The sequence below is a fragment of the Eretmochelys imbricata genome, chromosome 1, assembly GCF_965152235.1.
Source record: "Eretmochelys imbricata isolate rEreImb1 chromosome 1, rEreImb1.hap1, whole genome shotgun sequence".
NCBI classification, from domain to species: domain Eukaryota; kingdom Metazoa; phylum Chordata; order Testudines; family Cheloniidae; genus Eretmochelys; species Eretmochelys imbricata.
Genome location: NC_135572.1, coordinates 356,810,299 through 356,824,409, shown reverse-complemented (window position 1 = coordinate 356,824,409; position 14,111 = coordinate 356,810,299).

Sequence of the window (14,111 nt, the reverse complement as noted above, 5' to 3'; positions counted from 1 at the left end):
CTGAGTCATGAGTGGTTTTGGACAGGTTTTTAGGCTGGGGGAGGACTTGAGAGGCCCTTTGTTCCTGAAGGCCCAATCAGTTACAAACCAAACTTTGAGAACTCCTTCATTCATAGAATTTTTTTCCTCTGTGTTTGACGATTAGTTTGCTCCTAATTCCACATGGTGCGAGGAGCACATTACATCCTGCAGCTCTCTTTCCTCTGAAAACTGTAGGGGCCAGATAACATTTCTGGGATCATTCTGCCGACTAATCACATCTAATCCCAAAGCAATGTGACTGTTGAAGAAGTTCTCCTTATCTCTATCTTTCTTGTGCTTCTTCCTTAACTTTATTAGCTGAAGTGCCTCACAAGACCCAGTGCTCTGGGCTACTCATGGATAAAGATGCAGGAACTGAAGTTTCCCATTGTTTTCACTGGCTCAGTGTCTACCCTTCAACTTTACAATATATCTCAAAGGGAAATGCAAAGGAACAGTAACGAAAATCAAAGAGCCCCAATTTCGGAGGCTAAAGAAATCAGGAGCTGAGTACCGGAAGGACATCTGGGAACTTGACACGCATTTTTAAAGTCAATCTAATCCTCAAGCTTGGAACATCTAAGGCTAATAAAAAGTTATGATTGCTATAAGAAATACAGTTCTTTGGCCCTATAACACTTGATGAGCATTTGTGAAGTGCTTTGAAATGCTTAGATCAGAGGAAGCCTCAGACAATCCACCCTGAGGGTTATAATTATACCTGTTTACCCCGCAGGTCATTGGAGACACATTAAGTTGGAGGTCAGAGAGGAGTGATTGGCAGAGTCAGAAATGAACCCCAATGGTTGGGACTCTTCATGCCAATACTACCCTCTATTTCCTGAACCTGGGTGGACACTTACCATCCACGGCTTCCAGATACCTCCCTGACCTGGGAGTAACTCTTACAGAGGCTCATTCTACCTGTGGTAGGAGGAATGAGAAGTGAATTAGGAATGAGAAGTGTATTTCAGATTCTGCCACTGATCCCCAAGTGACCTTCACCTCAACCTGCCTCTGTTTCTCGCCCTATCCAACAGAGAGAGTCAGGGTGAGAAGCTGGAAGTTCCCTCAAGATTTCAAAGCCCCGCTCAAACACTCTCTGGTGTTTCACACATGAAAAGTGCTGTATTCTTGGAACACTAATACATTGTTCTGGGGATTAGACACCTGTGCATTAAGTAAGAGAGTCGTTATAAATGAAACGGAGCACAAGGTCCCTCATACCATTCTGTGAATCAGGTTATCATTTAAAGCCACACAAGTCGGGGCTGTTTCATTTTCATTCAAATAGAGTTAAGACCTAGTTCAAAAGAATGCAAAAAAGTGGCTCCCAGCTTCCTAGCCGGTTTAGAAACAACTGCCCATGCCCCTAACCACGACCAGCGTGAATGGAAAGGACCAAACTAGATTCCTTTCATCAGAGCCTGTCGTGCTACTGATGCCACTCAGAAACAGCCTGAAGCTCATTCTCACTGCAGCCCCCGTGAAGTCAGTGAAATGACACGAGGAACGCTGTCGGCCTGTACAATTTTAAGATGAAAGAAAGATGAAAAGTGCAACGTGCATGTCACGCCCACTGAGGCTGTGATTAGCCCAATCATCACAACCCCTGAGGAAAAGAGCTCCATCCAAAGCAGGACATAGCAAGGCAATCAAGTTTGTTTTGTAACTAATTCGGACCTCCTCCACAAATGACATGGCAGATCCTCCAGGCAGTCCCAGGGACTGTATAAAAGCACACAAGACACAGCGCTCTTCTAAACACTTCTCCGGACGTCATCTCCTCAGTGAATTAGGTAAGTCCATTTCGACTCAATCTCTTACTAACCATAGAGATGTCACAGTAGGGTCCATTTATAGTTAGGACTGAATCTTGCACTTACTCTCTGTGATTTCTATCAGAGATCAGGATTTTCTTCCACAATTATGTTGTGCAGTTACTCACTTGCAGGTGCTAGAGGATTCACGATTCGAAGCTGATCGGGGAATTCAGGAGCAACATATGCATTTCGGAAACATAATTCCTATTAACTGGAAATAGAAATGGGGCATTTACATCTTCTCGGTAACTTTAGGAAGTCCCTTCGCCATTTTTCACTTAGTTGGATTAGGAAGAAACTTGTTCAGGTTAGTCCAGAAAGGGCCAATTCAGTGGTCTTCTCCTTTACGCTGATGATGCTGTTACTCCTCACTCTGGGAGACAGGAGAATGGATTAAGCTGACAAGTGGTGTGATCCTATCTAGCAATTCCTATGTTCTTCTGAGCAGTAATACCCATTGGAAGTGCTTCTTCTCAGATGGTGTAATTTAATGTCACTCCGTGAAAGTCAGTGGACCTAAACCCATTGTACCCCAGCTTGTCCTTAGTGATTTCTTTGGAGAAAAGCAAAGTCTCTGTTTCTTCATCAGCAACAAACGACACTGTGATACCGGACTCAGCTGGTTTGCATGCAGAACTTAAGTCCTCAAGCGAAGGGATGCAATTACCATGATCCCAGCCATCTTCTCTTTGAGAAATGTCTCAAATGAACACAGAATCCTAGGTGTCCAGCATAGAAATAATTCCCCTTAATCCAGCCAGCGTTTTTTAGACAACGTCATTGGGAGGTGCTCAAAGGGGCCGGTTGGGACGGAAGTTTAGTGCGAGTGGACAAGAGGCGTAGAAAGAGGATATAGGAAGAAACAGGTGGCCATGAACATAGGGACTAAGGAAACTTACCTCTCTCTCTCTCTCTCGGGCCCCAGGAAGACCTCGCTGCAATAGTAACTGAGATTTGAAGCTTTTCATCCACTGGCACCTTCTCTTTACTCTAGTCCTTGGTGTGTGTTACAGGTTTACCTCCATCCCAGAAAGATGACTTTCTCCGGCCTGTGCTATCCAGAATGCGGGGTGGCCCGGCCAAGTCCAGTCACTGGCAGCTGCAACATGCCATGCGTTCGGCAGTGCCCTGACTCCGAAGTGGTGATCAGACCCTCACCGGTGGTCGTGACCCTCCCGGGACCAATTCTCAGCAATTTCCCTCAACAGAGTGGAGTGGGAGCCATAGGAGCACCTGTGGTCGGACCTGGTTTCGGGGGCTCCTTCGGTCCTGGGGGATTGTACGGCTATGGAGGCCGTTACGGAGGATGGTATGGTTTAGGCGGCTATGGTGGTTACGGTGGCCCTTGGGGTTACGGGAGATGTGGTTATGGGGGATTAGGCGGTTACCTGGGCGGTTATGGTTACGGAGGGGGAATATGCGGTTCTGGGGTATCTTGCCATAGGTACCTCAGTGGAAGCTGTGGGCCATGCTAAACCGAGCAGGAACATCCGTGGATGAAGGAAGAACCTGGAAATGAACAGGAAGATCCAGATTCACCGCTGACCTTTTGGGCATGGCTTTCTGAAGTGCTGTGTAAACATGGCTCCGCTTGAAGTCAGTGGGAGCTGTGTGCGCTCAGCACCTTGGTCTGAGAGCCATGCTTCATTTCTAAAGTTACGCTTTAGGACTCTTTCTGAGTGGGAAAAAGAGACCTTGCTGTCAAGCAGAATTAGGCCATATATGTTCTATCCTTTTCATCAATCCGTACCTCTGGTGTCTTGCTTTGACCTTTGCTGCCACAGATGTCTAATGGAGATGCTGCATAATTCCTGCTTCTTTTTTGCTTTGTCTCATTACCCATCGATTGGGGTAGAACAAAAAACTTAAAATGGTTACAATGGGGACTCATTTGTCAACCTCTGCACCAATGCAAAAAGAACATTGTGTCTGAAATATATCCCATTGAGGCCTGTGATCGGTTGCAGCTCTCCTTGAAACTCTGGAAATACATTCTTTCTGCTCTGTATTATTTCTTCCTGTAATTCTGTACTGCCAATTGCATTTGCATTAAAACCTATGCGGCATCATAAGATCAGTCTCTGGTTCTCTTTGTTCCTCCCTCCTCGTTTAAAAATCGCGCTGGAGGAGATTCCTCCCTGTATCAGTGGTAGCACCAGGTACTTCTCAAGCTGCACCTTTTCGAAGCCTTGGAGTGATAGGAGCCACTGAAGCGCTTCAGTTCATAGCATTGTGAGAGCCGTCCTTACCTTGGTGGAGTTCCTCCTTGGTTTATCTGTTTTAGCAAAGACTCTTTTCCTGCAAAGACCAGACAGCTTTTCCATTTAAGAATGGAAGTTTTCCTATGGTTTGAAGAAGACCAGTCACATGGTCCACAGTAAGAGTGTTTGTGAGTCTTTGCGGGATAGCCACCCAGGTTTTTGGAAGGAAAAGACAAGTGGCCACCAAGTGCCTTGGTTAAGGCAAGGTTAACTGGAACCCCAACTCCTTGATTGGCAGAGCAACTTTCAGGACAGGCTGATTTTCTTCTGGAGTGCTTTGAAAGTTTAGCTCTTCACGAGAAAGGTCTTCTCAACCTGAACTCCACAGACCACCTACCCTATTCAATGGAGACTGCCTTCCCCTGGCTTTGAGTCTTTCAGTAGGGATTATTCATCTGCACAAATGCTGGGAAAACATTATAAGACGGAAAATATCTTACTGCCTCTAGATAAATCCAAAAAGAAAAGGAGTACTTGTGGCACCTTGGAGACTAACCAATTTATCCGATGAAGTGAGCTGTAGCTCACGAAAGCTGATGCTCCAATAAATTGGTTAGTCTCTGAGGTGCCACAAGTACTCCTTTTCTTTTTGCGAATACAGACTAAAACGGCTGTTACTCTAAAACCTAGATAACTCCAAGGCACACCCACGTCTTGAATACTGCATGCAGATGCGGTCACCCCATCTCCAAAAAGGTATATTCGAATTGGAAAAGATTAAAAAGGGCACCAAAAAGCAGTAGGGGGGTAGAACAGCTTCTCTACGAGGAGAGATTAAGAAGACTGGGCCTTTCACCTTGGAAAAGAGATGACTAAGGGGAGATATGATGGAGGTCTATAAATTGATGACTGGGGTGGAGAAAGTAAATAAGGAAGTCTTATTTACTCCTTCTTATAACACAAAAACTAGTGGTCACCGAATGAAATTAATAGTCATCAGGTTTAAAACAAAGAGAAGGAAGTATTTCTTGACAGAATGCACAGTCAAACTGTGGAACTCTTTACCAGAGGATTTTGTGAAGGCCAAGACTTGAGCAGGGTTCAAAAAGAAAACCCTCGATAAATTCAAGGAAGACATGTCCATCAATGGATATTAGCCAGTATGAACAGGGATGTTGTCCCTAGCCTCTATTTTCTAGAACCTGGGAATGGGAGACAGGGGATGGATCTCTTGATGATTACCAGTTCTGTTCATTCCCTCTGAAGCACTTAGCATTGGCCAATGATGAAAGACAGGGTACTGGGCTAGATGGAATCATAGAATCATAGAATCATAGAATATCCAGGTGGACCTTTGCTCTCACCCAGTTTGGCTTTTCTTATGTTCTTAATTTCTTCTCTGGAGCCCTCAGCCAATACCAATCCCCGTTTCCATTCCTATTGCTCCGCCAGGGGCTAAGGATGAATGTTCAAACCTATGTATCTCTGGCATTTTATTTTGTTCAGCATTTTGAAAACTAAACTCTCCAACAGAGACTCTGCGGAGACTTAATTATGGAGCCAGCAGCCCTCTTTCAGAATAATTCTCCTTTTCCAGAACATTCTAATCTTCTGCTCTTCTGGGACCTCCAGCGACATGTACAGCAAAGTCATCTGCAGGAGTCTTGACAGACAGTGGAGCAAATAATTAAGGGATCCATTTGAAGATTCCTAGATAATAAGATGATAAGTAATAGTCAGCATGGATTGATCCAGAACAAATTGTTTCCAAAACACTAATAGCTTATTTGACAGGGCAAGAAGCCTTGTGGATCGGGGGCATGTGGTAGATGTGGTATATCTTAATTTTAATAAGGTTTTGACACTTTCTTGCATGACTTTCTCATAAACATGCGAGCGAAATATAACCAAGATGGCGCTACTAAAAGGTGGTGCATAACTGGTTGGTAAACCATTCCCAGAGATTAGTTATTGAGGTCCACACTTAAGCTGGATGGATATTACAAAATGGCTCCCGCGGGGATCAGTTCTGGGTTCGATTCTGTTCAATATCTTCATCAATGATTTAGATTATGACACTCATAAAGTTTGCAGATGATACTAGCCTGGCAGGGGTTGCAAGTGTTATGGAGAAGAGCCTTAAAATTCAAAATGAGCTGGACAAACTGGAGAAATGATGTGAAGTAAATAGGAGGAAATTCAATAAGGACAAATGCAGACTATTCCATTTAGGAAGGAACAATCAGTTGCACACATACAAAATGGAAAATGACTGCCTAGGAAGCAGTAGTCTGGAAAGGGTTCTGCGGATCAAAGTGGATCAGAAGCTAAATATGAGGGAACAGTGTGTCACTGTTGCAAAAATAGCAGACATCATTCTCGGATGTATGAGCAGAAGTATTGTAAGCAAGACACGAGACGTCATTCTTCTGTTCTACTTCTCATTGATTAGGACTCAACTGGAGTCTTGTGTCCAGCTCTGGGAGGCACATTTCAGGAAAAATGTTCACACATTGGAAACAAGTCCAGAGAAGAGCAAATACAGTGATTAAAGGTCTTGAATACACGATCTATGAGGGAAGATTGAAAAAAATGGGTTTGTTTAGCGTGACGAGAAGGCTGTGAGCGGGTAGGATAACAGTGTTCAAGTACATAAAAGGTCATAACAAGGAGGAGGGAGAAAAATAGCTCTCCTTAACCTCTGAGGATAGGACAAGGAGCAATGGGCTTAAATTGCAGCCAGGGCAGTTTAAGTCAGACATAGGAAAAATGTCCTAAGTGGCAGAGCAGCTAAGCGCTGGAAACAATTGCCCAGAAAGGCAGTGGAATCTTCAACAGTAGAGATTTTCAAGAGCAGGTTAGACAAACACCATTCATAGATGGTCTAGAGAATACTTAGTCGTGCCTTGAGTGCAGGGGACTGGACTAGAAGACCTCTGGAGGTCCCTTCCAGCACTACGCTTCGATGATTCTTCACTCCAAGTCCCTTTATGTACCATGACTTCATATTGCAGGAACTGCATTTCCCACCATGGAGTTCCTCAAGATAGTGGGGGCTCCCCATTCCCAGAAGACGACCCTACTCCACTAATCAGGTTTGGGATCTGACAACACAAAAGGAAAAATGTATCCTGACCTGCCTACCTCTTTCAGAACATGATAAAATATTCAGGTGGTGAAGGGAGATTTAGCGGTCTGCCTCTGGGTTTGGTTTATGAGCGATCCAGCTCTAGTCTTCTATATCAGACAATGCTTATGTACCGCTCCTTGGAATGGAAGAACATAGGCATTGGTACAGAAGATCAGGCCTCTCTCCCACAGTGGGCAGTGCTAGAGACTTCGCAGGGAGGTGCAAGAAACCCAGTAGAACACAGGTGTGGGATCCCTGCCCATCGAATAACTTTTTCACTCTCCCCCATCAATCACATCTACTTCCATTAATGGACGATACCCTGAAGCACAAGACTCTATATCATTGCCAGAGTTCGATCTACTTCACACACGTGGCAGGCCTATCAGCTCAGATGTGAATCCGTATCATGCCTTTCATTTCATGGCTCTTTCTTTTCCCATGGATATGCCTGCTGGGATTAACATGGCCCACAGTTTCTATTAAGATCCCAATGGCCCTATTGCTACCTAACTCTGCATTCCCCTACCACCATTTGCACCCCTGTGACCATATAATCCCCCACCACCATATGGGCCCCTATAACCATAAAGCCCCTACTAACTGCATGGGCCCCCATAACCGGATAATCTCCCATTACCACAGGATCACCCATAACCCTCGCATCCACCCATAACCTTATAAGCCTTTATCACTACATGCGCCACCATCAACACCTCTGATGTCAGCTGCTCCTGAGGTTCCCACTCTGCTTTTCTGGGAAAGAGCTGAACATTGCTCCTGGGAAGGTCACAACAGCCGGTGGGGGTTGGATCAGCACTGTGGAGTCAGGGCACTGCCTTACGTCTGGCTTCTTGTCGCTGTTACACCAGCTTTGTGGAATGTCACTGCACATGTTCGTGAATCAAGACGTCTTTCTGCTGTGGAGATAAATTGGAAACACACAGCAGGCAACACAAAACTGAAGGTACATGGGTCAGTGGAATAAAAAATTGAAAGAAAGAAAGAAAGAAAGAAAGAAAGAAAGAAAGAAAGAAAGAAAGAAAGAAAGAAAGAAAGAAAGAAAGAAAGAAAGAAAGAAAGATTCAACAAGGTCTTTTGAATCCTTTTGATTCTCTTTGTCCTGAAGAATACTGTCACTAAGACATATAAATATGTCAAATTTGTATCGTTAATGGTTGTGATTTCCAGTCCATTAAAACAAATATCACGCAGAACATGGCTGGGATAGCATTAATAATGCCAGTTTCCTTACCAGGATGTAACCTCTACTTACAAATGAATTCAATCCAGCATCACAATGCGGTTCTTTGGTTTGTAAACCTTAGCAAGTCACCAACACTTGCTGATGACTAAACAAAAGTGGTGGATTTTTTACTCAAAACAAAACACAAACCACCATGTCCTCCCCTGCTGTAAATCTACATTAATCCACAGATGAAGCTCTGCACCTAGAATTACTTCTGCACATGAGAATGTAGTAATTGCCAGGCTGCAAGAGACAAGTGGCCCATCAGAGCCAGTATCCTGTCTTAATGGGTATCACTTACCAGCTGCTTCAGAAGGCAGCGGAAGAATAATGAATTAGTCCTTTACGGAGGAAATTTAGAGACTTTCTTCCTCAACCCGAAATGCAAAATTGGGGGTGAGATTTGTCAGAGCTCCCGAAGGGATTTGAATGCCCAAGTTCCTACTAAATTCAAAAGGCTCTCGTGTCCCAAATCCATGTCTTGCTCTGAAAATCCAGGGCTGAACGTCTAAACCATGAAGAAACCAACTCCTGAAACTCAATAATGCGGAGGGGAGGGGGATGGACGGGGACGGAGATGGACAACAAAACCCTCAAACTCTTCCCACTGATCAGAATCACCGAGTGTCTGTGTAAGAGGCAGTCCTAAAATAAAAGGATCCCTAGCGCATCGTCTGAATGGTTATGGAGAGAGCGAGTTGAACAGGATTCTCTAGTTCACATTGGAGAATTAGATAAAGCTGATAGAAGACCCCTGAGTCATGAGTGTTTTTAGACAGTTTTTTCAGCTGCGGAAGGACTTGAAAGGCCCTTTGTTCCTGAAGACCCAATTAGTTACAAACCAAACTTTGAGAACTCCTTCCAATCATGGAATTTTTTTCCTCCGTAGTTTTGATGATGAGTTTGTTCCTAACTCCACATGGGGTGAGGTGCACATTACACCCTGCAGCTCTTTCCTCTCAAAACTGTCTGAGTCAGCTACATTGCTGGGATCATTCTACTGACTACACTGATGGTGCAGTGGGATATTCGGAAGCCTGAATGAAAACCATCCAATGCAGTTCAGGAGCAGTAGTGAGCAGGGGGTGAGTAATCACTGTGACTGGTTTTATTGCTGACTCTGCCACTCGCTCCCTGGGTAACCTTCGCCTCAGTGTGCTTGTTCATCTCCACATCAACCAGATCGAATAGTGATATTCTGCTCGAGAATCACAGGCTTCCTGAAATCACAGGACTTCAAAGTATTTGAGGCTCATTAAAGTTGTGTGTCTGCATAGGGATGTATTATTTTTATAGTAGAATTTTTTCCTTGGATTATATGCCCCCAAATTGTGGATTAGAATTAAAGGGCTTTCTCAACCGTGTTCTGGCCAGGTGGGAGTGGGGGAGCTGTACATGGGAGAGCCACATCGATCGAATACTACAACTGTCATAAATATAAAGGGAAGGGTAATCACCTTTAAAATCCCTCCTGGCCAGAGGAAAAATCCTTTTACCTGTAAAGGGTTAAGAAGCTGAAGGTAACCTCGCTGGCACCTGACCAAAATGACCAATGAGGAGACAAGGTACTTTCAAAAGCTCGGAGGAGGGAGAAAAACAAAAGGTCTGGGTCTGTCTGTGTGATGCTTTTGCCGGGGACAGAACAGGAATGGAGTCTTAGAATTTAGTAAATAATCTAGCTAGGTATGTGTTAGATTATGATTTCTTTAAATGGCTGAGAAAAGAGCTGTGCTGAATAGAATGAATATTCCTGACTGTGTGTCTTTTTTGTAACTTAAGGTTTTGTCTAGAGGGATTCTCTATGTTTTGAATCTAATTACTCTGTAAGGTATCTACCATCCTGATTTTACAGAGGTGATTCCTTTACTTCTATTAAAAGTCTTCTTGGAAGAAAATTGAATGCTTTTACTGTTTCTTCTATTAAAATGTTTCCTTTCAAGAACTGAATGTTTTTTTCATTGTTCTTAGATCCAAGGGTTTGGGTCTGTGGTCACCTATGCAAATTGGTAAGAATTTTTACCAAACCTTCCCCAAGAAGTGGGGTGCAAGGGTTGGGCGGATTTTGGGGGGAAAGACGTTTCCAAACGATGCTTTCCTAATAAAAATAAACCCAGATAAACGTTTGGTGGTGGCAGGGGAAGTTCAAGGGCAAAGGGTAAAATAGTTTGTACCTTGGGGAAGTTTTAACCTAAGCTGGTAAAAGTAAGCTTAGAAGGTTTTCATGCAGGTCCCCATGTCTGTATCCTAGAGTTCAGAGTGGGGAAAGAAACTTGACAACAACCGACACCACAGACAAGACAGACAGCACCTCTGGTTGTGCGCACACCTGCCCCACATGTCTCCAGAGGGGCAGCCCAGAGTCCCTGAGTAACGCTGGATCAAATGAACTTTTCAAATGCACGTTAAGGTTTCTGTTGTCATACCAACACTCAGTGATGATTCCTAGCCTCAGAATTTGGGGCTATTTGATTTTCATTCCAAAAAGTTTTACATTTCCATTTCTTTAAAAAACATTTCCTTGAAATACTCAATGGTCAGATGCTGAGCCACTGAACATTAGTAGAGCTCCATAGACTTCACTGTCTTCTGTGCCTTAAAACTGAGCTAAGGCGTTTTACGCTGCTCAGGTCAGAACCAAACCTGTTGGAGGCGTACTTTGCACTTGAAAAATCATTCTAAGAATGGCTGAAAAGCTTTCTCTCAGAGAAGAGTCTTGCACACTTCTGTAGGTTGGTCAGTCTTGTAATTTAATCATGTCGAATCCCACAGCAATGTGATCATGGAAGAAGAAGTTCGCCTTAGTAGCTCATGTTTCCCATTGATTTCACTGGCTCAGCATCTTCCCTTCAACTGGAAAATATGTATAAAAGGGAAATGCAAAGGTACAGTAACAAAAACCAAAGAGTCCCAAGGCAGGCCCTCTCAAAATTTTCTAAGAAGGCTTCTGTATCATCACCTAGCTTGTATGTGGGGAATTTCTTGGAATGGGAAGCGGTACCTGGAGAAGGACTGTGAGGGCTACCTGGTTAACCCAGCTTAGCCTTTTCCAGCTCTAAACACTTCGGCTCCATTTCTCCCTCCAAGCGCTTTGCCTCTTTCCTCTCTTCCACTTCCAAGCGCTTCGCCTCCGCTTCTGCCTCCAGGCGCTTCACCTTCAAGCACTCCTCTCCTCTCCTCTCCTCTCCTCTCCTCTCCTCTCCTCTCCTCTCCTCTCCTCTGGTTCGACCTCCAAGCACTTCATCTGGAGGAAGAAATTCCTTTCTTCCATAGTTAGATCTCGGCCGGGGTTAAGGGCATCCCTCCATCTTGGCACCGGGATCTCGGATGGGAGAGGGCTGACCCTTCCCTCCTGGGAACTCTAAGATCCCCTATCTCCTCCCTTCATTTCTGTCATGGAGCTGGCTGGCTGGGCTTGGGCTTGGTCTGTCTTCCCCATGGTGTCCTGCTATGGGAAGACTGGTTGTTCTCGTCTTTTGCAGCCTGGCAATTATGTTCTCGTGTGCAGAAGTAATTATACGTGCAGCGCCTCGTCTGATCTAACTTAGTGCAGCTCCAGTGTGAAGCCAGCGGAACACTGCAGATTTACACACGGAGAGGAGTTTAGTGGGTTTAGTGTTTAGTGGGTTTTTTTGTAAACTGCTTAAGGATGGATAGATTTATCTAGAGGCAATACGATATATTCTGTCTTATATAGTACCCATAACAAATGGCCAGGTTACCAAAGTTTTCCCAGCATTTGTCTCTATGAATAATCCCTATTGAAACACCCAAAGCCAGGGAAGGCAGGCTCCATTGAATAGGGTGGGTGGCCTGTGGAGTTCAGGTTGAGAAGACCTTTCTCGTGAAGACCTAAACTTCAAAGCATTCCAGAAGCAAAATTATCCTTCTCCTGAAAACATTGCTCTGCCATTCAAGGAGTTGGGGCTCCAGTTAACCTTGCCTTAATCAAGCCATTTGGTGGCCACTTGGCTTTTCCTTCCGAAAACCTGGGTCATTGTCCCGAAAAGACTCACAAACACTCTTACTGTGGACCATGTGACTGGTCTTCTTCAAACCATAGGAAAACTACCATTCTTAAATGGAAAAGCTGTCTGGTCTTTGCAGGAAAAGAGTCTTTGCTAAAACACATAAACCAAGGAGGAACTCCACCAAGGTAAGGACGACTCTCATAATGCTGTGAACTGAAGTGCTTCAATGGTTCCGATCACTCCATGGCTTTGAAAAGGTGCAACTTGAGAAGCACCTGGTGCTGCCGCTGATAAAGGGATGAATCTCCTCCAGCGCGATTTTTAAACGAGGAGGGAGGAACAAAGAGAACCAGAGACTGATCTTATGATGCAGCATAGGTTTTAATGAAAATGCAATTGGTAGTACCAAGTTACAGGAAGAAATAGTACAGAGCAGAAAGAATGTATTTCCAGGTTTCAGAGTAACAGCCGTATTAGTCTGTATTCGCAAAAAGAAAAGGAGTACTTGTGGCACCTTAGAGACTAACCAATTTATTTGAGCATGAGCTTTCGTGAGCTACAGCTCACTTCATCCGATGAAGTGAGCTGCAGCTCACGAAAACTCATGCTCAAATAAATTGGTTAGTCTCTAAGGTGCCACAAGTACTCCTTTTCTTTTTAATGTATTTCCAGTGATTCAAGGAGAGCTGCGACTGATCAAAGGCCTCAATGGGATGTATTTCAGACACAATGTTCTTCTTGCACTGGTGCAGCTGCAGAAGTTGACAAACGAGTCTCCTTCACAACCAATTTAAGTTTATTGTTTTACCCCAATCCATGTGTAATGAGACAAAGCAAAAGAGAAGCAGGAACTATGCAGCTTCTCCATTAGACATCTGCAGCAGCAAAGGTCAAAGCAAGACACCGGAGGTATGGATTGATGAAAAGGATAGAACATATATCGCCTAATTCTGCTTGACAGCAAGGTCTCCTTTTCCCACTCAGAAAAGTCCTAAAGCTTAACATTAGAAATGCAGCATGGCTCTCAGACTAAGGTGCTGAGCACACACAGCTCCCACTGACTTCAAGTAGAGCCATGTTTGCACAGCACTTCTGAAAGCCATGCCCAAAAAGTCAGCGGTGAATCTGGATCTTGCTGTTCATTTCCTGGCTCTTCCTTCATCCACGGATGTTCCTGCTGGCTTTAACATGGCCCACAGCTTCCACTGAGGTACCTATGGCAAGATACCCCAGAACCGCATATTCCGCCCTCCCCCGTAACCATAACCGCACAGATAACCGCCTAATCCCCCATAACCACATCTTCCGTAACCCCAAGGGCCACCTTAACCACCATAGCCCCCTAAACCATACCATCCTCCGTGACGGCCTCCATAGCAGTACAATCCCCCAGGACTGAAGGAGCCCCCAAAACCGGGTCCGAGGTCTTCCTGGGGCCCGAGAGAGAGAGAGGTAAGTTTCCTCCGTCCCTATGTTCATGGCCACGTATTTCTTCCTATATCCTCTTTCTACACCTCTTGTCCACTCGCACTAAACTTCCCTCCCAGCCGGTCCCTTTGAGCCCCTCTCAATGACTTTGTCTAAAAAACACCGACTGGAATAAGGGGAACTATTTCTACGCTGGACACCTATGATTCTGTGTTCATTTGAGACATTTCTCATAGAGAACATGGATGGTTTCATGGAAACTGAATCCCTTCGTTTGAGGATTTCACCTCT